General features: G+C 49.1%; 1 long non-coding RNA gene across 1 annotated transcript; it reads right to left on the reverse strand.

Moving 5' to 3' along the window:
- Positions 1-10,834: 10,834 nt before the first annotated feature.
- On the reverse strand, positions 10,835-12,090 carry LOC138355722 (uncharacterized). Its single transcript, XR_011224007.1, has 2 exons — positions 11,946-12,090; positions 10,835-11,556 (listed from the first exon to the last, which is right to left on the reverse strand). It is a non-coding gene; the product is annotated as an uncharacterized lncRNA (long non-coding RNA).
- Positions 12,091-12,700: the final 610 nt, after the last annotated feature.

Raw genomic sequence — 12,700 nt, forward strand, 5'->3', positions numbered from 1 at the left:
TTCGAACCCCGGTAGCCAAGAACTGGGAACTTCGCCAGGAAGCATGGGTCAAGCTACAGTGTGGCCCAGATTTCAAGACAAGAGTTGCCAGGGTACTAATACAGTGTGGCCAGTGAATTCAGTGATACTGTTACTCAACCAGCTAAGGGACTGAAACGGTGAAATTAGTGCCTACTAACTTGTCTGTGCTGTCGTGTATGCTCAATGATATAGAGATGGAGGAGGACAGAGTAAAGAAATTTATTGACACAAGGGACAAGAGAATTTTGGAAGAGTGTACCAAGGCCCAGCTCCAACAAGTGGCAAACCACTTTGGGATCAGACTGAGGACGACTAAGGTAGCGGAGCGAAAAATAGAGATCATGGCACAGCTCACAGCTCGAGAGGAGGCGACGGGAGAGGAGCCATCTCAAGAGGGGCCGTCCCGAGGAGAGCCGTCGCAAGGTGAACCGTCCCGACTAGAGCCACGCCAAGCGCCTACCAGTGTGGAGAGAATTCACAGTGAACATGGGAGCAGTGGAAGGTCCAGCTGTAGTAAGAGGAGCCTGCAACTGGAAATAATGAAGATGCAACTGGAAGCCCAGCTGCGACGAGAGGAAAGAGAAGCGCAAATGCAGCGAGAGGAACGTGCAGCTGAGCTGAAGCGAGAGGAACGTGCAGCTGAGCTGCAGTGAGAGGAACGTGCAGCTGAGCTGCAGCGAGAGGAACGTGCAGCTGAGCTGCAGCGAGAGGAGCGAGAAGCTCGGCGGCAGCGAGAAGAAGGAGAGAGACAACTGCGACTGGAGGAGATAAAGGCAAAGAAAGAAGTCGAATTGCGTCGCGTTGAACGTGGTCTGCCCTCACTACCTGCACGGCGGGATGACCTCAAGGTAAGGGAACGTGACTTACCTACGTTCGAACCACAAGAAGCTGAGGCGTTCTTCGAACACTTTGAACGGATAGCAACTCTGAAGGAGTGGCCGGAATATGATTGGGCTGCTCTGGTCCAGGGCAGGTTGACTGGTGAGGCCCGGGAAGCCTACAACATGCTAGACCTAGAGGAGTGTACTAGTTACGACGCAATTAAGAATGCGGTGCTCCACTCATTCCGACTGACACCGGAGATGTACCGGAAGCGGTTCAGGGAGTGTACGAGAGCGTCGGGAAAGACTTACGCCGAGACCGCCAGGGATATGGAACGGAAATTCCTACGATGGTTGAAGGCGGAGGAAGCGGAGTCGGCGGATGATATCAAACGACTGATAGTGATGGAGAAGTTTATGTCGGTGCTCCATCCTGAGTTGCGAGTAAGGGTGAGAGAAGCAGGTATTAAGGACCTGAAGGCTGCAGCGGACCGAGCCGACATGCTGGAGGAGGCACTACATATCAGGAGGGAGGGGCCACCCAGACACTCGCCTTACCCCAGGTCGGGAGGAAACCTTAGGAGTTCAGGAGGAGCGAGGACGGGTGGGGACTCTCCCAAGAGCAGCGTGCCTGATGAAGTAACCCGGTTCAAGAGCTCGAGGGACGCGGGGAGGAAGCCCCAAGCTGTGAGCAGTGGACCTAGCTCGGGAGCAAGTGCTGCAGTCCCGGACACGACGACAGGGAGTCCAAGGAGGACCCAGGGAACGTCTGCAAGTGGTACCGCCAGAGGGACTGGCGAGTGGCCGCCCAGGGGAGGCAGCCGATGCTTCAACTGTGGTGTGAGAGGACATTATGCCCGCGAGTGTGAGGAGCACCAAAGGAATATAGGACTAATGTTGGAAGAGGAGAGAGTGTTTGTTCACACCCCATATTATAGTGGACCCAACGTGAATGGTTGGGAAATGAAGTTGGATGAACATCCCTTCGTTTTCGGGGCCAACGTGAAGTTTGGAAAGTCAGACCCAGTGGAGGTTGCCGTTCTTCGAGATACGGGTGCTGACATAAGTATGGTAACCAGGAGTATTCTCCCCAAGGAATTTAATGATTCACCTGTGGGAGTGGTGAGGATACGCAGTGTGGGGGAGGAATACAGGTTGCCACTTCACGAAGTACAGCTGATTGCCGACTGCGGAGTCGAGAAAGCTATAGTAGCTGTAGCCCCTAAATTACCCCTAGAGCATGTACAGATGGTGCTGGGTAATGACCTCGGAGGAGGCAGGATACAACCCGATTGGGCCAGGAGTGCCTATGTTGCAAGTAGCGGTACAACCCTGCCAGGTGAGGTATCGGTCGTTCCGGATGGTAGTGAGGAAGCCGACTTCGCCAGGGAAAACGTCGCCAGAGACGACGACAACGAGGGCGAGAGTGCAGAGAGGTCGTCATAGGTTGTGGAAAACCCCGACGGGGACCTCCGACTAAGCCTGATGATGCGTGTGGAGGAGCGGCTGTACAAACGCCTGGGGCGGTGAAGAGGCTGCAGACCGCACTCCCTCCACACAGAAACGTGAATAAAGTAAGCTCAGTGGATGAGCGAACGGCAGTGAGGGGCAGAGTGGCGGAGCCACGACGCAGTGCACCCTATGCCGGCCAGATGAATAGTGGTAGGTGCAAGATGAACCACCGTGGTGAGGTGAGCCATAGGGAGGTGGATGAGCCCAACCACGAACCGAAGAAGACGTCTGCAGGAAAGAGGATCTCATGGAGGAGTGAAGATGTTCGTCGGGAACGAAGGAGCGAATGGTACAGGAAAGGCAATACGAAGAAAGCAGAGAATAGGTACACCCAGGGTAGGCGCCAGTCTAACCAGAGGGGCATTGGGCCATCGCAAAAGCCTAGCGTGGAAGAGGGGAAGCTGCTGGATGGAGTACAGGTGACAAGTGCCACTGTGAGGAGACAACGCACCTATGGGAGAAGAGGAACAGAGAAGAGAGAAGATTGGTGAAGAAGAGATCATGAGAGGAAACATGGAGTACCTGTAGGACGCAGTGGAAGTGCAAGACTATCTCGGAGTGCACGACATGGTGGAGGCGCTGCATGCACTGAATCTTACAGTGGTAACGAGCCGTGGGAGTACACTCGTGGCCACGGAGAGAAGATTTCTTATAGGTGTTCAGGGAACACCCACCACACCCGTTCCTATGCGAGGTGGAGATATAATGAGGCAAGTGACTGGCAAGGTGGTACGAGCCATGTCACCAACTGGAGGAGTGACACTTTAGTAACGGAGGGAGCAAGAGTATAGGTTGCCCTCTTCAGTGCTGCTCTTCCGATATGACTCTTATTTTAAGGGGAGGGGTATGTTACGGTGCCCTCTCCTATTTCTTTCGTTTGCCGGCTTAAAGAGTCATATCAGCTCTCCCTACTGATTCTCTGAGGTTCAGGGAGTCTATTGACATATGTGGCGACCAGACTGGCTGCCAGTTAAGGGAAGGAAGTTACATTATAAGTTGTAAATAAAGGGAAATTGGCGCCCTGTTATAAAATGAAAGAGTATCTCCTAATGCAGATATGACCTTTTGGAAGGGACACTAGCCGATCGCGGATTGGCCGACTTAGGTCGCAGGCGACTAATCAGGGCCCGCCGTGACGTCACCGAGTGCCCCGGGCGACGCCAACGTCAGAGTTGACCCGACCTTGGAAGCGACAGGACGCGCCTCGGTCTGCTCTCAAGGATTAGAGGCTCTACAAGCCTTTCTTAGTGGATTAGTGCTGGCTATTGCAGCCCATCTCACGTATTGGAGACCCCGCGCTTCTGGGAAGCGAAAAGGAACCAAGTTTATTGAGCGAAAGAGTGCCAAACTTGGAAAATATTCGGCGACGACGCTGGGCGGCGACGCTGGATGTTGGGGGGCCTGGAAAGGTGTGGCGGGCAAGCCTAGCTGTGACCGGGTCACATCCACTGAGGGTCTTGGAAGGACGACACCGTGCCTAGGACAAGGAGCAACGCCTTGTGGAAGGGGCGAGTGTGGGAAAAATAGTGATTAGCTCAGCGCCCATCGATGAACCAGGATTGGGGCAGCTGAATCTCAGGGATTGGAACGGCGACGACGCGAAGGCTCCACGACACCTGAGGACCTGTGGAACGTTCCTGGATCGTCGAGGATCGACTCAGGAAGTGTGGGAACCTCACACCATCGAGGGACAGGCGTCGTGAGCCAGGAATGTAAGGTAGATCATTTTCCCTCCCATTACCCCTTGTGTGAGTAGGCTAGTTAGGCCACAATAGTTACTTATGTATGTGGCAACAGGACATTAATACTTTAATAGTAGAATAGGCTGCAAGGCAGCTTGTGTCCAGGACTGTCAGATAGGACAGTGTGTATTGATGGCAGGACAGTGAAGAAGAGGCGCCGCCGTGGTGAAGAGGCCCTCCTGTGAGAGAGTGTGGGACTCCTGTCTTTCTGCCCAGTTGAAGGAGTGTTGGAGGTCGTGGAAGAAGAGGCTGACGATCTCCAGACTTATTATCCTTATTTCCATATTCATGTATTACTTGTGATTGTGTGTGTGTTCATGTAATTTGCATCAGTAAATTCACACTTTTATCATTGTGTTTGAGTGTGCCTCCATTTATAATATTTCTCTATGAGCATACACGAAGGTTATCACAGTACCACCTAGGGAACACAACGTTCTCTATAGAAGTTCTTATTGCCTGGTGAGTGGTAAAGACAGCACAGACTTACATAAAAGTGTACCCTTAGCCATCCGATCAATATCAGTGCCTGAATGGTGGCAACTATTAACGTAGTGGCTAAAGAGAGGTAAAGCTACACAGACCTTCCTGGGAGAGTACCCTGGGCCAACAGTCTAGTAGCAGATCTATGGGAGTAGCAATCTGCTGGCTACAAACAATATATAATACACCCACTGAACTGCATTGCTGGGGTGCAGATATAATAACCCAGCTGGCGACCTTGTTAGGAAGAAGATAGAGAAGACAGGCAAGAAAGGAGTTCCTGCAACCTTTTTGTCTGGCAGGCAAGACTCAGGGAGGTTATTATTATAAGGTAAGCCTGAGTCTTCCTTCACTCCTCCATGGGTCTAGGCCGGAACTGTTAACAGCAGTTTCCCCGTGTTTGACTGAAGGGCTTCCAGGGTGAATCAGTGGCACCCCCCCCCCTTTTGTGGTGGAAGCAAAGACCTGCGGAGGTGGGCATTGTTGGTCCTCTCCTGTGTGACCAAGGAGACTCCGGTAAATCCCGGGAGTCGGAGGGGCTGAGTATTCGGCCTTTTGAGCCCCTAGCAGCTGAGTGCTAGCAGAGCCCCGGCCCACCCACCTCCATGTGACAATTGTAAGATCTGTTCACTTGAGAATGAACCATGGAGGTTCGAAACGTTGTGCAAATTGTATAAATAAGTGTAATATACTCTATAGTAAATCACTTCTTTTCTTCACCTTAAAAGTACGAAAATGAGTTTTGGAGAACTCCTATTTCAACTAAGCCTTGATGCTAAGAAAATAGTTAGAGGGATAGAAGCCCTAAACCAGAAAATAATAAATACAGAATATGCGGCCATATTCAATGAAACATATATATATATATATATATATATATATGTATATATATATATATATATATATATATATATATATATATAAATAAAAGTTTGTGAGGGTACCACCTCTGGTGCCAATGTGGGGACCCATAGCCTCGGAGAAGAAGATAAAAAGTATTCAGAGGAGACCTTGTGGTTTCTCACTGAACACTAATATTATCTTCTCCTACCACCCCCATTCTTTTGTATGTACACATATATATTTACTTTATTTGAACTTTGTTACAAAAAAGGAGTTACATATGGGTTACAAAGATGGTTATCATAGGTTGTCGAGTTCCTCCAGCTCCTCAGATGGCGGGCAGGAACCCTGGATGCAGTGCGCATTTCCCCTCTGTATCGCCACACTGAGGCGCTGGAAAAGAAAGCTTGCAGCTCTTGGGTCCCTTGTTGTTTCAATGAGCCTAGAACCCAGATCCTTCAAAAAACTGGTAGCACTTTTACCCCAGGCGCCGAATGCCTCTGAAGCAATGGGGACAAAATTGTAGTGGTAATCCAGTTCTCTATACTTACGGGATTTGGCTGCTTCCCTGTGGGTGGCAGCGCCACCTGGTTGTGCAACACTGAGGTTAATGTAGGTGTTAGCCAGGGTTGATACGCACGTGTAGTCCCATACCAACTGCTTGCCATTCTTCCAGGGGTTCACTGTGATACCATCCGGGCGACCAATAAGAGCATCAGAGTTACGGGGCGTTAGGTAACGGGGCTCTCTTTCAGCTGGGCATCCAGCTGTGGTGAGGCTCCTCTTGATGATGTCGTTAACTTCACTGTGCCTCGAGTGCCATCCCCCTGTGCTTTGGCAGAGTAGGCCATGGTGGCCGTACCTGTCAGCCACCACCTCGCCGCAAATACACCTATACCTTGTGTGGATTGGGGCAGCAAGGCGGAGGGCCACAGCAATTCGGAGGGCGTGTGGTGTGAGACGCGTGCCAGTTGCCGACATTGAGGTTGCTAACAGAAAATCCCCTGCATGTGGTGCTGCTACTGCTGTGAGGCGAGCAATGTCGTGTTGTGTTGTTGCAGCACCCAGGCACTCTGCAGCAACTTGGTCTACAATGGGGCCATCCCAGCTGGATTGCTTGTGGGCTTTTGGGGATGGTGGTTGAGGTGATTGGCCTGCACGAGAGGCCCACTCTGTGGCACAGCGTGTAAAATTGGGATCATGTACACCTGCCAGCTGATGTAAGTGGGCAGGTAGAATTTCCTTCACAAGGTCGTCGGATGCTGATAAGAAGGACAGGAAGGCTGGAACAGCGATTTGCGTTGCTGTTCGAACTCCGAGGCCCCCAAGTCTTACGGGAAGAGAGGCTTGTTTCCACTGTAGGTCATCGAGAGAGAGGTTAAGGGCTTTTTCTAGCATTGATTTCAGTAACCGGTCATACTCACTTAGTTTTTGGCTACTGTAAGATGGTGAACACCTCAGAAAGTAGGTTAACCTGGGGAGGGACAGACATCTGGTGATGAGGTAGAGTGCATCATGAGCATCAATATCCTCAATCCTCCCATCCATCATCTTAAGGTCGGCGATTTTCTTATCAAGGACCTCATCGATGGCTTTCAACCCCAGGGGAGCTCCTAGGAGTGTGCTGTCTTCAGGTTTAGTTTTATAGATATTTGGCAGAAGACCCTCTATTCTCTCTACGATGCCCTGGTTGGAACATATTATTTCACATTTAGAAGGGTTCAGGGTGAGGCCTAAAACTGCACCTTGCTCCTGGATTTTTCTGATGTCCTCCAGGATTGAGTCTTGGGAACCAGCTAGGGTACCATCATCCAAGAACCAGATGTTAAGCTCGCTGGACAGGACCTCTGTGACTTGTTTGATGACTAAGCAGAAAAGGAGAGGAGCAAGGAGGTCACCCTGTTGGACCCTTTCTCGCGAGTCAATTTCATGTTCGCCAAAAAGTAGCTTAAGATCCATACTGTAGCATGAATGTACAAAAGGGTAGAGGGAAGGGAAATGACTATGAACCGCACGGAGTACAGCATCCCTCCGCACCAAATTGAAGGCATTTTTGAAATCTAGCTTGATAAGGGCTTTTTTGTCTGTGATGTTGGCGATGAAGGCTCGAGCTGCATGGGCTGCCGCCTCACACCCTTGTGGAATGCCAAACCCGAGCTGTTTTGGCTTCAGCATGTTAGCCGCTGCATCACTAACTGTTCTTGCAGCTGCCTTTGCGACGAGACGCCGGAGAGAATTGCCCACAGCTATTGGCCTGATCTCTCCATCCTTTTTCTTTAGAGCACAGAGAGATGCTCCAAAAAAGATAGGTCTTATGGACGCTGGTATGTTGCCAGCTAGACATGTGTTGGTGAATCTGGTTAGTTCCACCAAGAGGTTCTTTGCAATGTCACCCAGTGCAGGGTTGAGCATTTGCTTGAGGTGGTTGGGTTTTAGTCCTGTGAACCCACCTGCTGATCCTGTAGGGAAGGACATGGCTGCTTTATGGACCACAGATTCAGCCACCCAGAGAGGTTCTGCTCCGGTAGCCCCCACTTGTACAATGTCGTCCTCACGCGGAGCCCTGGGTGGGTGTTTCTCCTTGGGGCTTGAGCTGTTGCGGCATCTCTGTCGGCAATTGAGTCCACACTGGTGATGACTCGTATTGCGCCAATAGTGTTTCCTTCTTCTATTTTCTTGGTGACTGATGTTCTGATTTTTTATGTCTCGGATATGCCACTGTTGCTCTTCCTGCCGTGGGTGTTTCTCGCGCGAGTGGGAAGGCGCACCTGGTTGTCCTCCCTGGGAAAATCATTTATAGCTTTGATGACTGAGGCAGCTAAGGTTTTGTCTCTCCTTGCAGGGGTGGCTAGACATATGTTGCCAAACATTAGGAGGTTGTGCCATGCTTGGGTCGTTCCAGGAGAGTCGTTGACCTTTCTCAGGAGGGCAGATAATTTGGCTGCTGCATGGGGGCGGGCTGCTTTAGGGATGTGTTGCAAGGTTCTGGCCGATATTGCTTTGATAGCTTCTAATAAATTTTCTGTGGGAATGAAGGTCTGGGAGGTGTTTTGCCTAACGGGCGGTGTGGGCTGTTGATTGGTGTTCTCCCTGGGAGGGCTCTCAGAACCCAAACACCTGACTCCGTTGTTGGAATGAATGCGCACATTATCGTCCCTCAACCGGATATAGCATACCCTGTCACAGGTCTGACATCTACCTTGTCTACCCCTGCTTGATGGCTCATCTTGGCTTGGAGAAGCCTGGCTATCTGTTGAGAGCTGCGACATGGGCGGGCGCTGGGCGGGCGCTGGGCGGGAGGGTGGACGGCGGGTGGAGAGTGGAGGGTGGGCGGCGGTTGGAGGCTGGGGGGGATGATCAGCTGGCCGTGGCACTTACTACTCAGATGAGTGGTAATACATATACCACCTCTATACAAAGTGTGGGTATACACCCACTACACAATATGTGGGTATACATTGGGTGGGTGGGTGGGTGGCGTAGACACACATGGGAGCCTCCCGGCTTCTATGGGCGGGTGGCAAGATGGCCTCGTGGGTGGGGAGGCGACGTGGTGGGGTGGGTAGGAGGGGGAAGAGCAGGTACTTCCCGGCCTGGGCGCTGGGTGGGGGCGGGGGCCAGGCCGACACTAACACTGGTATAATTCCCCCGTATATCACTGCACAATAATGAATGAATCACACACTTGTAATCTGACTCACTGCACGTGTGATGTACTAACAATATGATAGATATGTTGCGCCAATTATCGCTGACAACGTAACTTGTTCAACAAAACTTTCAAAAAAGAAAAACACAAAACCCTATTTGGCACACGCGTAACCCCCACCTCTCTCTCCTGACTACACACACAGACACACATATATATATATATAAATATATATATATATATATATATATATATATATATATATATATATATATATATATATATATATATATATATATATATATATATATATATATATATATATATATATATATATATTAGTATATTTTGGTAGCAGTCTTTCCTGTACACATATATTATTAAATATGACCGAAAAAGTAAGATTAATGATTCTAACACGAATTTTCTCGATCTTTCGTACATTTCTTTTCACTGTTGGTGGTAATTCAAAAATCAATTCTCCAAAATTAATTTTTATTTCTAGTCTGACGCGACACTTGAGCGCGTTTCGTAAAACTTATTACATTTTCAAAGACTTTAGTTTACACATACACAACTGAATAGAACTTACACATCTCCGATTTGTTTATATCTACATTTGAGTGAGGTGGATGGGGTGAGGTGGTATTAATAGGGTATTAATTTCATCAACACAAGACAGAACACCAAACAATGGGTATTGAATGGAAGTGATTGTAGAAAGCCTATTGGTCCATATTTCTTGATGCTTCTATATTGGAGCGGAGTCTTGAGGTGGGTAGAATATAGTTGTGCATTAATTGGCTGTTGATTGCTGGTGTTGACTTTTTAATGTGTAGTGCCTCGCAAACGTCAAGCCGCCTGCTATCGCTGTATCTATCGATGATTTCTGTGTTGTTTACTAGGATTTCTCTGGCGATGGTTTGGTTGTGGGAAGAGATTATATGTTCCTTAATGGAGCCCTGTTGCTTATGCATCGTTAAACGCCTAGAAAGAGATGTTGTTGCCTTGCCTATATACTGGGTTTTTTGGAGCTTACAGTCCCCAAGAGGGCATTTGAAGGCATAGACGACGTTGGTCTCTTTTAAAGCGTTCTGCTTTGTGTCTGGAGAGTTTCTCATGAGTAGGCTGGCCGTTTTTCTGGTTTTATAGTAAATCGTCAGTTGTATCCTCTGATTTTTGTCTGTAGGGATAAAGTTTCTATTAACAATATCTTTCAGGACCCTTTCCTCCGTTTTATGAGCTGTGGAAAAGAAGTTCCTGTAAAATAGTCTAATAGGGGGTATAGGTGTTGTGTTAGTTGTCTCTTCAGAGGTTGCATGGCGTTTCACTTTCCTTCTTATGATGTCTTCGACGAAACCATTGGAGAAGCCGTTGTTGACTAAGACCTGCCTTACTTTTATAGACTCGTGGGTTGGTTGGTGTTGTCGTCGTCGATCCTTCTCTATGGACAACCCAACCCACAACTCGGCAGAGTGCTTATACTAGGAGATCACCCTTGGCGCTTCTGGCTCTTGGAGAGGGGCTCAACGTCACACGCTTAGGGGATGCGGCTCCAACACTTAGCCTCGTTGTCACGTGCACACACCCACTCGAGCCGCTGTGACTCCCCACTCTCTCCTTAGGTGATATGATCTCCTCGATCCCCCTTTGACTTATTAATATTACCTTCTACCCTGTCCACAGCAGTGGTTCTTGGTTCTTTCTCTCTCCTTCTTTACTACCTCCTGGGAAGCCTCACTAGGACAAGGGCAAACACCAGCAAATTGTGACACATTTACTTGACAAGGCACATATACGATACATACACACATATAATAATAATGAATCCTATACTCTATAATATCACAATCAGGTTGCACTCCAACACCATCAGAACTCTATTATCAGCTTATCAAGGGGTATCCTATCTCCTGGTTCGCCACCTGATACCATTAACCTCCTCAAGTTGGTCAAGCCTACATACACTGTTGCACTATCAGCAAGATAATGTATATATAGAAAATCAGCATTTGAATGCAATAACATATACCAGTATAAATGTTCATTGATACTTCAGTATAAAAAATTCCTTGACATAAGAATGCCAACAGTCACTCACCTCTCACTGCGTCTTGCACGCTAATGACAACCAAACACTATCAACTCCCTACTAGTAATCCACCAGAACTTCCCCTTCCACCTCTGGAAGTTCACAACCCTAATATCCTTAGGTTCTTCCGGGCTTCACTACCAGGATCCTCTGCAGCTCCTCCCGGCTGCTATCATGAAGTTTCCTTGTGTAACTACGGTGCTTCACCCTTCTGTTAGGTTCTTCCACAGCTCTCTTGGCTGCTACACCACCTCTACAGAAGCACGTGACACTCCTCTTCACTGCTGCTTCTCCTCACAGCTCGAGGTCCTCTGCTCCACTACCTTGGAGTCTCATCAGCTACATCATCTGCTGGCTTCGAAGTTCTCAGCAACTTCTTCCCCAAAGACAAACCTGCAACCCATCGACACTCCAATAAAATGTTCCCCTTTAACACATAAACAAAAATAACCACACAATATGCTTGCCTCAAACCTCTATCTGTCCTCTACATACAGTGAGAGTGGACTCCCCCGTTTTGGGCGGGTCCATACTCCACCTCGCCTGGCGGCGGCGTCCTCACTCGCTGGGAGGGTCTTCCTCCATCCGGAGCCGGCTCCCTCAGTCGTCCGCCAGCGCTCAGAGGGGGAGGACGTCGCTCCGTGTTCCTCCCTCTCCACTCTCTTATTTCAGGCTTTCTGCCTTATTAAAACATGTCTAACTTATACATAAACATTGCTACTGTCGCTGGGCACACGACCAACTACAAACAATCACTATGAACTGGCGTTTATCGTGCTTACCACAGATTAATTGGTCGAGGGCGCTTTCCCTCTGACGGCGTCTGGTCAGGGCGCTCCACACAGCCCACAATAATGCTTCTGGGCGACTTAATATCTGCTCGTCGACCAGGACTTGAGACCACAACGTTCCCAGCTCGATTCCACAGCTGGTACGTCCGCACACTTCTCTTCTCTTCGAGATATATCACTAGGGGTTCCCTTCTGGCGGGAGCTCAAACGGAGCGCGGCTTCCCCCTGCGATGTCTGGCACTCAAGTGAGGTCAAGGTCCTCCAGAAGCGAGCCTCACGCCTCCAGCAAAATGTCCACATCTCCTAGCCAGTCATTTATCTATTTTCTTCTGCATTGCCCATAATCTCAAACTGTTACACATATCCAACCAACTATTTTACATATGCGTTATCACCTCAATACTTGCTAGACCTTCTAGTTAGGTCAGGCTTGCTGAATAACTCTCAAGAAGGGAGACTCGTTTCTCCTGCAGGCCGAGATCATAACACTCCCCTCCCCTTATTTTTGAGAGTTATTCCAGTGGCAAAGCTCGGGATAATACATCCGCCACCACACTGTCTCGTTCTTCACCCGATATACTCTCTTAGGAGTCTACAATTAGTTCGTTGCTCCTTGCAACATCTGGCTCACCTCTCTCCAGAACCATGATCTTCTCATAAACGATTTGACTTCTCTGGCACCTCTTGGCTAGGCTGTCCTCCTTGGACGCCTGCAATCCATTGGTCCACTCTACTTACTGTCTCCA

The sequence above is a fragment of the Procambarus clarkii genome, chromosome 69 (genome assembly GCF_040958095.1).
Source record: "Procambarus clarkii isolate CNS0578487 chromosome 69, FALCON_Pclarkii_2.0, whole genome shotgun sequence".
Lineage (NCBI taxonomy): Eukaryota > Metazoa > Arthropoda > Malacostraca > Decapoda > Cambaridae > Procambarus > Procambarus clarkii.